Source organism: Triturus cristatus, chromosome 3_2 (assembly GCF_964204655.1).
Source record: "Triturus cristatus chromosome 3_2, aTriCri1.1, whole genome shotgun sequence".
NCBI classification, from domain to species: Eukaryota; Metazoa; Chordata; class Amphibia; order Caudata; family Salamandridae; genus Triturus; species Triturus cristatus.
This window is the reverse complement of record NC_140584.1, coordinates 7,998,935-8,013,993: the sequence shown is the minus strand read 5'-3', so window position 1 is coordinate 8,013,993 and position 15,059 is coordinate 7,998,935. Positions and strand designations below refer to the sequence as shown.

General features: G+C 39.9%; 1 protein-coding gene and 1 long non-coding RNA gene across 3 annotated transcripts in view; one reads left to right on the top strand and one right to left on the bottom strand.

Annotated features, from left to right (window-relative positions):
• Positions 1–15,059, top strand: part of KIRREL3 (kirre like nephrin family adhesion molecule 3) — a 4,147,526-nt gene that overhangs the window by 1,555,716 nt on the left and 2,576,751 nt on the right. The window lies entirely within an intron of this gene.
• The window catches only part of LOC146856674 (uncharacterized), a 31,380-nt gene continuing 30,148 nt past the window's right edge, over positions 13,828–15,059 (bottom strand). For both annotated transcript variants that reach the window (XR_014979484.1, XR_014979485.1), the window contains one exon: positions 13,828–14,524. This is a non-coding gene — a long non-coding RNA (uncharacterized LOC146856674). The remainder of the gene's footprint in view (positions 14,525–15,059) is intronic.

The following is a 15,059-nucleotide window of genomic DNA, read 5'->3' as shown; positions in this document are numbered from 1 at the left end:
AAAAAATTACTATTTGGCCATGTGGAAAAGTAAGCAATTCTATTGTGGACTAAATAAATTATTCAAAAAATTTTCGTGTACCAAAATGTTACAGAGAATCGGTGAGATCTGGACAGATTAAACTTTAGAATTTTAATGGTTTTCCCTTGGAAATTTATTCCAGGGAAAGAATAAAAAATACTATTTGGCCTAAAGGAAATAAAATCAGATGTATTTTGGAGTTATTTGAGATATAATATTGTGAATGTACTTCTGAAACAAAAATATCAGACGGTATTTTAAAGAAAAAAGTATTGTTTTTAGATGACATTTTTTTAGACTAATATGCATTTCTGTAATGATAAGTTTAAATGAGAAGAGATTCTGGGCTTTTTTAATACAATCTTTGAGATTGTTAATTTTTTTTGCCCGCTGTAAAATGATGAATGCAATTGCTTTCACAATTTATAGTGAAATGCAATATATTCTGAAAACAGCAAAAATAAGGCAAAAATTATTTTTTGGTAAAAAATGTAAATATGTGTACTGTATTATAAATTGTTATAAAAATATTAATACTTTTTTCTTTTTTTCCAGATCGATATAGAAAATTTTCGAAAACTACAACCATTTTAAAAACTATTTTTTAAAAAAACAAATGAATAAATATTTCTTTGAGTGAGTATGGTAAGTCAATAGTAATAATTGTAGTCTCTCAAAGACCTTGTAATGTGATAAATTATTTTTAGTGTTTTTTTTAAAAAAAAAAAAAAAATTACGCGTACCGTACGCGTACGGTAAAAAAAAAATAAAAAAAGTTTTTAAAAACATGTAAAAAAAAGATGAAAGATAAGGTTGGCTCTTAAAAGAACCGTTGTGTTCATGCAGGGACAGAGGAAAGAAAGATTGGGAATATTAGACAGTACGACAAGTGTGCTGATCTATTTTACTGTTCACCAGGGAAACACTGGTCTCCCTATAAGTAATTAGATCGTGACAAGTGGCGCACCGTACTTCAACCCTCGCAAACCGAGGATTAATTTCCAGAGGGCCAGCAAAAGGAGATTCTCCCCCCACAGATGAAGGGCTCACCTGACCTGCAGAAGAAGGAGTCAGCCCTGCAGATGATGGTCCAGGCTGAGCTGCTGTGGATGTACTGGCTCGTCTTTCTGAAGAGTTACCTCCAAAAAGATGACCATGTGTCCTTCTGTGTACATCCTGGAGGTGCCTCATCATGGTGTGATTCCCAAAGGAATACTTCCTGTCAGGATTACCTCTAGAAAGTACACGCTTACACAGCTTGCAAGTAACTAAGGGTGCATTCACCTTTTGCTGGCCTTCTGGAAAAGTAAAATAATCCCAAACATAAGAAGGCTTTACTTTCCTCGCTCTCTGCCTCAAGACAGTGCTGCTGGTGCTAGCCTCACTCTCAGAAGGGCTCTGCTGTTCTGCCATCGTATCCCAAAGACAAACCAGCTCCTTCTTCCAAGGGATCACAAGCAGAAATGAGGGGAATGGGTGTGGTGTAGGAGAGTTCTAGAACTGAAAGTAGTTTCCACCAATCAAAAGTTGTGTTTCATGATCACATGACCTACCGTACGCTTACGGTACGCTTACGGAGCGCTTACGGCAAAAAGTACGCGTGCGCGTAAAAAAGACACGCGCTTGCGCGCATGCGCATAACAGTCATTTCCCGGCACTTCCGCGTAACGTGCGCGTGTTGCGTAAGCGCGCACGCGTCCCACGCGCAGTACGCGCGGCTACGCAAAGTACGTAACTATGCGCAAGCAGCGTAGATAGATTACGGACGTTGCGTAAACCGTACGCTTACCGTGAGCTTACGGTACGCGTACTATAAAAAAAAAAAAAAAAAAAAAAAAAAAAAATCTGGAAATAAATTTTACATGTTTATTTTAAAAAATATATATAAAAAAAATATTTAAGGATTTTAAAAATTTAAGCATAGTCTTTATAAAAGATAAGAAAATTAAATTAAAAATATGTTTGAAAAAAATGAAGAATATAAAAAAAAATAGCATTTAAAAAACCTTGCAAATTCACTGAAAAAACCATGGGTTTCACACACGTTATAGTTAGGAATTAGCATTTAAAAAACCTTGCAAATTCACTGAAAAAACCATGGGTTTCACACACGTTATAGTTAGGAATTAGCATTTAAAAAACCTTAGAAATTCACTGAAAAAACCATAGGTTTCACACACGTTATAGTTAGGAATTAGCATTTAAAAAACCTTAGAAATTCAGTGAAAAAACCATAGGTTTCACACATGTTATAGTTAGCTGGACATTTTACTCGTAAAAAACCAATGAAATTGCCCCGTTATAGTTAGTTCAGCTAACTATAACTCGCGCGCCCGCAATGCACTGCTGATGACGTCACATATTACATCACTCATGACATGGTCAGTGACATCACTCATGACATCACTGATGACATCTCAAATGACATCACTGATGACCTCACTGATGACATCATCCTTGTGATAGAGTGGCAGACCTCCTCTCACCTTAATATAAGCTTTGATACACACATTCAAAAATAGAGACTAAAAATTTCAAAACAATGGACATACCAATACCAGTTACAACAACCTCTTCAGTAATTCTAAGATCCACATACACATCCACTCATTCACCAACAGTCCTATACAGTCACTCATACATGTACTCACTCATCATATGTACTCATACATCTATACATCCTGTTACACAATGCCACTCATCCATAGAGTTACTCACACACATAGTCACTCATGCTAATAAAGAATAAAACATACATTTACTTGCATATACAGTAATACACACACCACCATACTTACTTCTACGGAAACTTACACATACTTAGTCTTTTAAACAATCACTTATAGAAACACATACTTATTCATACAGGAACTCTTTCAATCTCTCCCTCTCACATATACTCACATATATACACCAATAGTCACATATACTAGTTTAAAACATATGTAGTTACTCCTGAAGACACTATTGAGACAGTCATTCACTCACTAACACACCCATAAACACACACTCATCCACCCATACAGTCCTGCACACATGCTGTCTTCAACACATACAAACAGTGAGTCACTCATTCATGCATCTATGCACTACGTAATACCCCCCACCGTACCATACAGACACTCAGACTGATACTCAAAAAAACAACTAATAACCTATATAGACACCCATGTAGCTACTCACCAACCCATGCAGCCACTTATACACAAAGTGAGAGATACACTTAATCAGTCAGTTACACAATCAATTTTTCAAAAACAAATCATCCATTTAGACACTTATATACCCATTTATTCTTCCATTGACCTTGAGATATACATATATAAAACATATTTAATTTTCAGAAAAACACACATTCACTGGATGATGTCATCAGTGAGGTCATCAGTGATGTCATTTGAGATGTCATCAGTGATGTCATGAGTGATGTCACTGACCATGTCATGAGTGATGTAATATGTGACGTCATCAGCAGTGCATTGCGGGCGCGCGAGTTATAGTTAGCTGAACTAACTATAACGGGGCAATTTCATTGGTTTTTTACGAGTAAAATGTCCAGCTAACTATAACATGTGTGAAACCTATGGTTTTTTCACTGAATTTCTAAGGTTTTTTAAATGCTAATTCCTAACTATAACGTGTGTGAAACCTATGGTTTTTTCAGTGAATTTCTAAGGTTTTTTAAATGCTAATTCCTAACTATAACGTGTGTGAAACCCATGGTTTTTTCAGTGAATATATATATATATATATATATATATATATATATATATATATATATATATATATATATTTATTTATCACTTTACGACCCGCTTGTGGGCTCCTGGGCGCTCTGTGGCGGTGCGTCCGAGGTACGGCAGGGTCAAGCCGTTTCCAATTTTAATACCATGTCCCCACAGGGCTTCCTCGCGCATTCACGGAATTGACACAGCGTTTTCACAAGGTTGATGTAGTTCGATTTCTTTTTATTACAGCATGCCAGTAACAAACAACTCTATGCGTTGCGGTCTCTACGGAGACCTTGATCATGAGACTAATAAGGAACCACATTTGTTTTGTGTTTTTAAATTCACATCTACTGTGAAGTGACATCACTTCCTGACTGGGGCAGCTTAGCATTTTGGTTCATGTAGTATAAACAAAACCCTTAAAAAATACCAGGATTTCTGCAATTATTTTACAAAGTATATCCAATCAGGCAAATCATTGCTGATTATATCGTGCTGTTCTTACTTATGAAGGACACGTCAATCATAGGGACGAGTGGAAAATTCTCATTAAAATTCAATATTCAACCATCAAATCATTCACCATGCTTTTCCTTGTCATAACGAGACCGTTTATACGATTTCTGCCCTCCAGTGGGCCTTTCTAATATATTCAATTTCTTAATTCAATAACCACATGTTTTTGACACACACAATATAAACAACCTCTAATTTTTGCCCTCCAGTGGGCCCATCCTATATAATGCCCATTATATTCAACATAACTTGACCAATCTAACAACAATTATTGATTTTGAAACAATTTTCTTGATATCTGTAATTTCTTAACATAAGTATAGAAAGGGTTTCTTTCAAAATTGTGCTATCCCCAATTCACCTGTGATTATAACAAAAGTTCAGTGTAAAAAATATAAAGCAATACGAATAACCTGTAAATTCGGGAGGTCAATATTACAGTCCTTACTTTTCATACTACATATAAACTACAACAATTTCTCAACAGCTCACAAATTATAATGGAGTTCCTCGTCTTGGTTTAACCCATATGGAGTTAGAGTTCAAAAGTTCAGAATGTGCTTAGATTCTTTTTGCCTGAGAACTTTTTCTCATTCTCCTCCTCTTGGATGTATTCCCACCGCTTCTACAGCATAAAATTTCAAATCCTTCCATTGTCCATTATGCTCCTTTTCCATATGTTTCGCCACCGCATTACTCCTGTCTGAGTTGATCGTAGCTCGGACATGTTCAAAAATGTGTTTTTTTAATTCACACTTGGTACTCCCCACATATTTCAGTGAGCAGGAACATCCCATTATGTAAATAACAAATTGACTTTTACAGTTGATTAACTGCTGGATTTTCCATATGCATTTGTTGGCCTTCTTTACCTCCTTTACATTTTGGGCAATAATACACACCTTACAACAAGTACATTAAAAAAAACTCTTGGTTTCAACCAAATCTCTTGTTTCGAAATCGCGCCACAAGTTATTTCAAAGCACCAGGAGTGCTTGTACACGTGCAACACACGTTTATTATTTAGCATACTGCCACTCTTAGGTTGTTACTCTTTTTGGGACATTTTTACATGTAAGGCGCTACAAAAGTATTGAACAAGTTGGTGGTGCTATTGTAAAAGAATCGTCTACCCCAGCGTTTAAGGACTATTCTGACAAACAGCACCACCTCGTGGAAACTGTGGGAATACCTCATCTAACATCTAAGAACCCCATGGATTCGATATTTACGTTATATGGACTGTGAGAAAAACAACGAGGGCACAACGATCAGGAGTGGAGGCAGTAAGGAGCACACACGTACCTGGGCTCTTAATCTTGTCGCTGGGGAGAGAACACCCACGCTGTTCGTTTAGCTGCCGCCGATTGCCATTCACGGCGGCAGCACAGGACTACACCTCCCAGCCTCCCAGGCGCTACTGGGGCACTTCCGGCCACCTTCGCGCCCGGAGGCGCTCAAAACAGCGAGGCTCCCTCCGCGTCGCGGGACGCGCGCGGGCGGTGCCGGAAGAAGCCCGGGACAAGGGGGGACCCTCTGTGGCCCTCAGAGGCCCGAGGAGACCGGACTGGACCCGTCCCCCTGGTCTGACCGTGCTAGAAACGACCTGAGTGCACAGTAAGTCACTATTTCACCTTATTGCTAATACTGCTGGCTGCCAAGTTCATAACATGTCCGTGGAAGTCCTGAGTCCGATAAAAACGGTGGCCAATAGAGTGGGGATGTTATTGAATGGCACCCTGGACAAGTATATTGTTAGAACATCATCCGGAGGCGTGACAGATTGTTCACTTGTAGAGCGCCGGGCTGAACGCCGACGCTCTATCGAAAACATTAAGAAAAGGGCACTATCTGAGCCTAACCTCGCAGCCATTCCTAATAATGAGTTAGCTCTAGATCTTGCAAATGACACTTTACTTACAGATGGTGTACCTCTCCTGTTGAGAGATAGTGAAGTGCCTAGCACTAGTTCTACTGGAATAGATATTCCTATTTCTACACACAATACTCATTGTATTCCTAGTACCTATGGAGTTCTGACTGCTGTGTCACCCACTCCTCCTAAGACAGCTCGTTTAAGGCCTAAGAAACCTATACAAACTTTAAAGCATGGTCCACCTCCTACCAAGAGGAGACGCAAAAGGATGGAACCTAATAAACAGAAGTTAAATTCTACGGACTTTGGGAAAAAGGCCACCCCCTCTTGTATTAATGTTGCAACTGCTGCAGTTCTCATGGATGTGACCGGAACGGCTGATGCTTCTATATCAACGCTAACTTCTGCATATACAGAGGGGGAACCTAGCACTAAATTTAGCCTGGAGGACAATGGGTTTAACTCAGTACATACCAGCAACCTTTTGGATAGTGTTGAGCTTATTATGCGAACCTATACTCTAGCTATAGTGGAAAGATTGGAAAAAATGGAGAATAGATTAGGGAATATAGAAGCAGATCTGGGTAGGAAGAGCAGTCCTACAAGTCAAAAAGCTAACCCAGAGCTCAAAATGGTCTCAGTCCCTTCCTTAGTGGATAACCCCGCCAATAACTCCCGACCATCGTCTATTGAAATTGTCTCAGTATTAAATACAATTTCTAGCAATCCCCTATCAGATGCCCCGCCCTCTAGCAGACACCCTTTGAATGGGATAGCTCTTGCCCCTAAACTCGCCCATAACAATTTTACTACTAACCAGCTAAATGCTTTTGCGAGCGCTACAACAGTTAAAACTAACTGCCATCCATCAATCTCTGATAATAAATCTTTCAGAGATCAGGGCAGCAGCCCGATTTGATTAACGAGAAATGAGGAGGGAGGCCTCAGGCAGACCCGGGGGGAACAGATTAGGAGACCACTACCGGATCTTCCACCCGAGGCCGTACCATATGTAGTGATTCTTATAGGGGTACCAGAGCTCTCAGTAAATAAGAGAGAGAGTTTTTCCCAACTAAAGAATAAAATAACCCACTGGCTGACATTACATAGGCCAATTGCCAGTAATCTAGATGGCAAAATAATACATGTACGCCGTCTTCAGTGGTTGGGTGGAAGACCTAAAGACATTGGGGGAGATGTGGTTGTGGTCAATTTTAGAGATCATAATGCAGTACGATATATCCTGAATTGGCCCCAGACAAATCTCAATAGCAGCATTTTTCCATGCCCTCTGACCTATTTCTACCCAAGATCAGTAGTATTTCCTCTCCAACCCGCCCATGATTACTCTTTTCCTACTACTAACTTCTCCACTATGCCGAATAATAGGAATTCGGCCTTTGTCCATCATGTAGCTCCAGTCGCAGAAACACCTGGGTGGAATATGGTACCTACTAAGCCGGGTCTTGTTGCACATGTGGGTACGGACTGTCCAGTGCCATTCACTCCACTGGAGTTGTCAAATAGATTTGACATCTTCAGCGGTCTGGATGCCTGTGACTGAAGTTTACAGTTAGAAGGGGAGGAGACAGAGGGTGTACACTTCCTAACTTCAGGTGGTTTGGATGAGGCTTTGGAAGAGAATGCACCCATTGTTTCAAGTATATCTGATGGAGTTTCTGATCCGACCAGTGTCATTTTTAATGTGCCAATTAATTTTGATAACTGCACGCAAATAGACAACCAAGGAAGCCGTTTAAGTGGTACATCAACTCATGGTTTAACCAACTATGAGGCTCTCCCTGGAGTTACAGGATATTACACACCTAGTGACTGTTCAGGGAAGGCTAACGAATCTGGCTGTTTGGTGGAGGTCAGTCGATCAGAGACAGAGGGAGTGCAGGTTATTAGTAGCATTGGAGTCACATCAAATGTTCACAATCCTTTAAATAGTAATGTGGAGAGCCAGTTTCTGGTTTCGTGGAACGTGGCAGGTCTTAAAAACAAGATGGCATCCAGGGACTGGGCCTCCTTTATTGATCACTATATGATTGTCAACATGCAAGAAACATGGGCATTAGATCCCCAATATAGATCAGGGTATCTTCACTTTGCAATAGCTGCAACCAAAACAAACAAAGGAAGACCTAAGGGGGGACTAACCACGTGGGTAAAACAGGATGATGGATTTACAACCACCCAACTAGCAATCAATTCAAGGGATATTTTGGGGGTCAGGTTAAAATCTCCCTCATTTGGTGAACTCATTATTTTTAATGTGTATGCCAGGGGAAAGCCGGGAGGGAAATCATCAGAAGTAGTGGAGGCACTGGGACACTATTTAAGTATTTGGAGGGGAGGTGCCAATATATTAATCTGCGGCGATTTCAACTGCTCCTATGAGCCTCTGGACCATATGGATCTAGAGCTCACGGAGGCAGAGGATATCTGTTGGCAAATTCCCCCCCTTAGTATATCCCCCATCAAACGGTGGACCCAGGCAGCCCTTCAGCTTAAGACCTTCAGCTTAGAACACGGGTTGAGAGCTGTGAATGGTAGGACACGAGGGGATGAGCAGGGTAATCCAACCTTTAATAATGGACTGAGTTCTAGTAGAATGGACTACATTTTGGTCAATCTTGAATTGTGGTCATCAATACGGGATATGACTGTAATTCATCGCATTGAAAGTGATCACAACCCTCTCAGTCTTGAGCTACAGCTTCACATAGGGTTGGGGTTAACCTCAGATGATATAATAAATGATATCGTCATAGCAAACGACACACGGCGGGTCAGATGGGCTGAGTGTCTGGGCAAACCCGAAACCATTAGTGAAATGAATGTCTTGGTAAAAGAAGCAATCACTGAAATACAGGGGGAGCCAGATCATGAGGATTACTGCAGCAGGGTAGTCCATATCCACTCGACCCTTTTTTTTAAATTAAGCAAATATTTTAGTATTCCGAGGAAGAGGAAACCTGGTAAGGGGAAAAGAAAACCGGAGTCATGGTATGATAAAAACTGCAGGACAGCATATAAATCCTTAGCTGACGCAGTGCGTTCTACTGATAAGGAGGCCATTCGGGCGGCAAGGAACCACTATAAATGGACACAAAATACTGCAAAAAAAGCATGGGACACTAAATATTGGGAGGAGCTATTGGCAGCCAGTAAGTTCAGAGATTCGACGGACTTCTGGCATCTTGTGAGGTGGGGCACGGGGAATCAAAAGCCAATCCCGGTTAATTACGTCCCGCCAGAACACTGGGTCAAGCACTTCAAGTCCCAGTTTGCAAAAACAGACAATGCCCCAATATTTGCCCCAGCCTCTCCCAGCCGTCCCTCATTAGTAAATACGCTAGTGTTCACCAAGAAGGATGTTGAATGTGCCCTTAACTTAATACCTAAGGGCAGGGCCCCGGGCCTAGACAAAATTCCTGCAGATTTGTTTCTGCACAACAAATCAGTCTGGGTCCCTTACATTGAACTATTGGCAAACACCATTGCCAAAGGTACCATGGTACCAGACATTTGGCGGGGAGCAGAAATCATACCAATTTTTAAGAAGGGTGACCGAGCGGACCCGTGAAACTACAGGCCAATCAGTTTAATAGCCTGAATACAGAAGGTTGTGGCCAGAATGGTACTTCTCAGGGTCCAGAATTGGATTGAGGACTCGGGAGTCATGTCTACCTTACAGGCTGGCTTTCGACCCCAGACCAGTACGGTAGATCAAGTTTTTAGATTCTCCACTATATACTGGAAATGGGTGGTTCTGGGGGATGGTACACTCTATGCAGCCTTTGTTGATTTAAAGGCTGCATTTGACTTAGTCCCAAGAGACAGGCTGTGGAGAGCGCTCCACGAGCAGGGTATCCCACCAGAACTGCTCGCGGTTTTGATAAAATTACATGAAAATAACTACGCGCAGGTCAGATGGGGTAACCAGAGCCAGGTGACCGCCAGATTTCCAACGGAAAGGGGTGTGCGGCAAGGGTGTGTGCTGGCACCCACATTATTTACTTTATATATAAATAGAGTCACAGATTATTTCAGGGACTCCACTACCGACCCACCTAAACAGAATGGTATTCCCGTCCCCCTGTTAATGTTTGCCGAAGATACCCTCCTATTGTCTAAGACTCAGGAAGGGCTCCAGAAGGCAATAGAATGCTTTGAAAAATTTTGTTATGACTACGGGCTCTCTGTTAATGTTTCCAAAACTAAATTTATGACTATGCATAGGCACAGGAACATTAGGGGTAGAGTCCTTATGAATGGGGAACCATTAGAGCAGACTGACTGCTTTAGCTACTTGGGTATCACACTGGGCTCCAGGTTACAGTGGAACCCGCATGTGGCTCACTTAATTTCTAAGCACGCACAACTATCTGGTGCACCTTTAAAAAAAATTTAAGAAGTCATCCACTAAACCTGTAGCCCCAGTATTAAGAATCTATGACTCTAAAGTAAGATCTTCCATGCTATATGGAGCGGAACTGTGGGGGTCGTCTAATACAGCAGGTTTACAAAAAGCACATAATAAATTTCTCCGCTGCATAACAGGGCTTCCACCTTCCACACCACTTGTACCTTTGCGCATGGATCTGGGCTGTCAGAGTCTAGAAAATATCTGCAGATTTAGACCAGTTGCCTACTGGAGAAGATTGTGGGTGACCCCAGAATTGCATCATTATGCGCTAGCACTTCTGGAAACGCGTGATATGGATACTGGGGGTAAAATTTTATGGTTTAGAAAGGTCAAAACTCTTCTTAAGTCTCTAGGTCTGGGTGATCTCTGGGAGAATCCTCAGGAGGCACTGTTTCCAAACAAACAACAGTTAAAAGAGGTCTATTGGTCATTCATATCCCAGGAGGAGTTCCAGTCACACACTGCTCCATCGCACACTAAGGTTTTTCTGGAGCTGAAACATACTCCCAGGTATGAGTTGTACTGGGATCTGATTACAATGCCCCATGACAGGAAATTATTCCACCAGTTCAGGGCAGGCACTCTCCCACTGAATACGGTTACCTGTAAATGGGCATCAAGTAAAAGTGATCAAATGTGCCCTTTCTGTATAATATACCCGGAATCCATAGCTCATGTTTTGTTTATCTGCCCAGAATACAAGGTTCCCCGTCATAAATGGATAAGAGCACTCTGCATCCAAAGGGGTATCATGACGGGGATTACTGCATTGAGAATATTTCAAACTGACTGTTCTGAAACAATGGTGATAGCGATAGCTAAATTTTTGAAATGTATGTGGATAATAAGAGTTGGGAAACTGAAAGGTCTCCAGTCGCCAAAAGCCAATCCAGTATAATTGTGGCATTCTTAATTTTTATTATCAAAGTTTTAGTATGTTTTTATGGAAGACAGATATTTATTTTTTTAACTGGGCGAGAACGAATACTAATTATGTAGTGTACTCAAATCCTGCGGTTCTTTGTATTAGTGATATGCTTTCTGTGTATTATTTAAACGTGCAGCTCTAATGGATGTGCTGATGATGTATTGTGTTTCTTTACTTTTTTTATGTATTTGATGATGAAATATGTTTTAATTTGTCTTTTATGACAATTATGTCGAAATAAAGACTGAATAAAGATAAAGATAAAGATATTCAATGTCTTAATTCAATAACTACATGTTTTTGACACACACATTATAAACAACCTCTGATTTTTGCCCTCCAGTAGGCCCATCCTATATAATGCCCATTATATTCAACATAAGTTGACCAATCTAACAACAATTATTGATTTTGAAACAATTTTCTTATTATCTGTAATTTAATTGTGCTAGCCCCAATTCAACTGTGATTATAACAAAAATTCAGTGTAAAAAATATAAAACAATACGAAAAACCTGTAAATTCGGGAGGTCAATATTACAGTCCTTACTTTTCATACTACATATAAACTACTACAATTTCTCAACAGCTCACAAATGATAATTGAGCTCCTCGTCTTGGTTTAATCCATATGGAGTTAGAGTTCGAAAGTTCAGACTGTGCTTAGATTCTTTTTGCCTGAGAACTTTTTCTCGGTCTCCTCCTCTTGGATGTATTCCCACCGCTTCTACAGCATAAAATTTCAAATCCTTCCATTGTCCATTATGCTCCTTTTCCATATGTTTTGCCACCGCATTACTCCTGTCTGCGTTGATCATAGCTCGGACATGTTCCAAAACGCGTTTTTTTAATTCACACTTGGTACTCCCCACATATTTCAGCGAGCAGGGACATTCAATTATGTAAATAACAAATTGACTTTTACAGTTGATTAACTGCTGGATTTTCCATATGCATTTGTTGGCCATCATTACCTCCATTACATTTTGGGCAATAATACACACCTTACAACAAGTACATTTTAAAAAACCTTTGGGTTTCAACCAAGTCTCTTGTTTCTTTTGATTTTGAAAGTGGCTGTGGACCAGTTGGTCCCTTAGATTTTTTGCCCGTCTGTATGTGATATTGGGATGACCTCCCACTATCTTGGCTGTTGTTGGATCCATGTGCAAAATGTGCCAATTTTTACGCATTATTTTCATCAATTATAAATTTTCCGTAGAATGTGTTGTTAGGAACCTTCATTTGCTGTCCTCACCTGTTTTAGTTTGTTTTTGTTTCATCAAGTCAGTTCTATTGACAGACAGTGCTCGTTGTAATGAGGCTTGAATGGCTTTGGAGCTATAGTTTCTTTTTTTAATCTTGCTGTTGCTTGGTTTCGATGTTTAAACCATTCCTCTTCTCTTGAGCATATCCTTTTATTCCTGAGAAATTCCCCATACGGGATGTTGTGTATCAAACTTTTTTGGTGAAAACTTTCCGCATGCAAAACTGCATTTGTGGCCGTGTTCTTGCAATGTAAGGTGGTATGTACTGTATTGTCCAGTATGTAAATTTCAGTTTCCAAAAACACGACCCGTTCATCACTGATGTCATATGTGAATTTTAAATTGAATTCTGAATTGTGCAATATCTCAAAATATTCTGCAAATTCATCTTCAGTTCCTTCCCATATTATGAGCAAGTCGTCAATGTATCTTAACCATGCTATGGTCTTATTCACATACTGATTATTTTCATTACTCCATGCCCAAGTTTTTTCCCACAGTCCCATGGTCAAGCAGGCATACGACGGGCTAAAGGAAAAGCCCATCGCTGTGCCCTTAACTTGGCGGAAGATCTCTTCTCCGAACATGAATGTGTTTTGTTCCAAACAGATTTGGATCATTTCCATTAGCATTTTATTGTGATCCGAAAATTTGATATTTCTGTCTAGCAAGAAATGTTTACAAGCTTTTAAACCAATGTCATTCTGGATATTCGAATACAATGATATGACATCCATCGTAATTAACTTGTATGTTGCTTGCCATGGAGTTTCCTGTAGATGCCTCAACAGGTCACCTGTGTCCTGTTGTCGTGTCTCCGACCGAAACACGTATAGTTTTTTGTTACTGGCATGCTGTAATAAAAAGAAATCGAACGACATCAACGTTGTGAAAACGCTGTGTCAATTCCGTGAGTGCGCGAGGAAGCCCTGTGGGGACATGGTATAAAAAAAAATATATATATATATATATATATATATATATATATATATATTCTCTGTCAGCTCACAGCCTCCTTTCCTCCTGTAAGCACGAGCCACACGAATCCAGTTGAATTTCAATATTTTATTTCACGGGCAAACAAAGACGCGTTTCGAGCAAACAAGCTCTTGGTCACATGACCATAGGTTCCGGGTTCAGTATATTTAAAGACATAAAGAACATAGACAACAGACTCATCTGTTCATTAGATCTCTTATTTCAGGAAAGAAAAAAAGAGAAATAAAGAGAAATAATACTAAATAATATTCTATCTAAGTGCTGCGCGATAGCGTACGGTCAAATAGACATAATTAGAGAATTCAAAAAACCTACATTCATTGTATAGTGAACCGCTTGTGACAATCATGTGTATATGGAAGACATACAGAATTAACCGTCTTCATTCTGCTGTGTTTATATAGGTACATTTTCAAACTTATAGTAAGTGAAATAATGCACGGGCTTTCCACTGAAGGAATATTCAAATAAATATACCAACAGATATACATTTCTTTGTTTTCAAGTCCCACCAGGAATCAGGGTATAGTACCCTATTATTCAGGAAAAGAGAGTTGAATACTATTTCACGTGCTAGACCAATATTCCCGCTCTGTGTCCATACCCCATCTAAAAATATCAAGGTGCATAATAAAAATAATAAACTTAAAGATGACCCTTAAGGAGATGGTGCCAGGCAAAAGCCACCAAGTACTCCGTGCTCGTATCAGATAACGGTAACGATAGTGTCTGAAAGCTTCCAGGTCCCATCTAGATGTAGAAAACAAAAGGGGAATATATATTAAAACAGGTAGTACAGTATAACGTAAAACTCTCATTCCTATTCTAATATGAAGGGACTTAAAATTCCAATTGATCAGTATTACATCATTAGTAGATAACAACAGCAGGGGCCTTAGAACAAAACCATATAAATAGATTCTGAAGTCTTTGTGGGTGGCCCATTTCACAGACATGAATTGATTTTCTGGTACAATTACCTGAATAGGTCATTAATATCAAAGTACACAGCAGCTGAAAGTTTCAACATGACCTGAACCCATATAACACGGAACCTGAGTAACTGGGTGCTAGGAGGCTGAGACCACATGTATCAACAACATTCAATTTACAGATGAACATGCATCTCTTCATCATTATTCATCCCGAATGGGGCTACACTTCCTGCTTGTAAGATGAACTTGGATTCTGCTCTGCGTAGGGCCTGAATTCTATTCCCTCCTCTGGGGTCTTTGGTAATAGTGTCTAGGGCAAAGAATTTTGCCTTTGTCCAATCTCCATTATG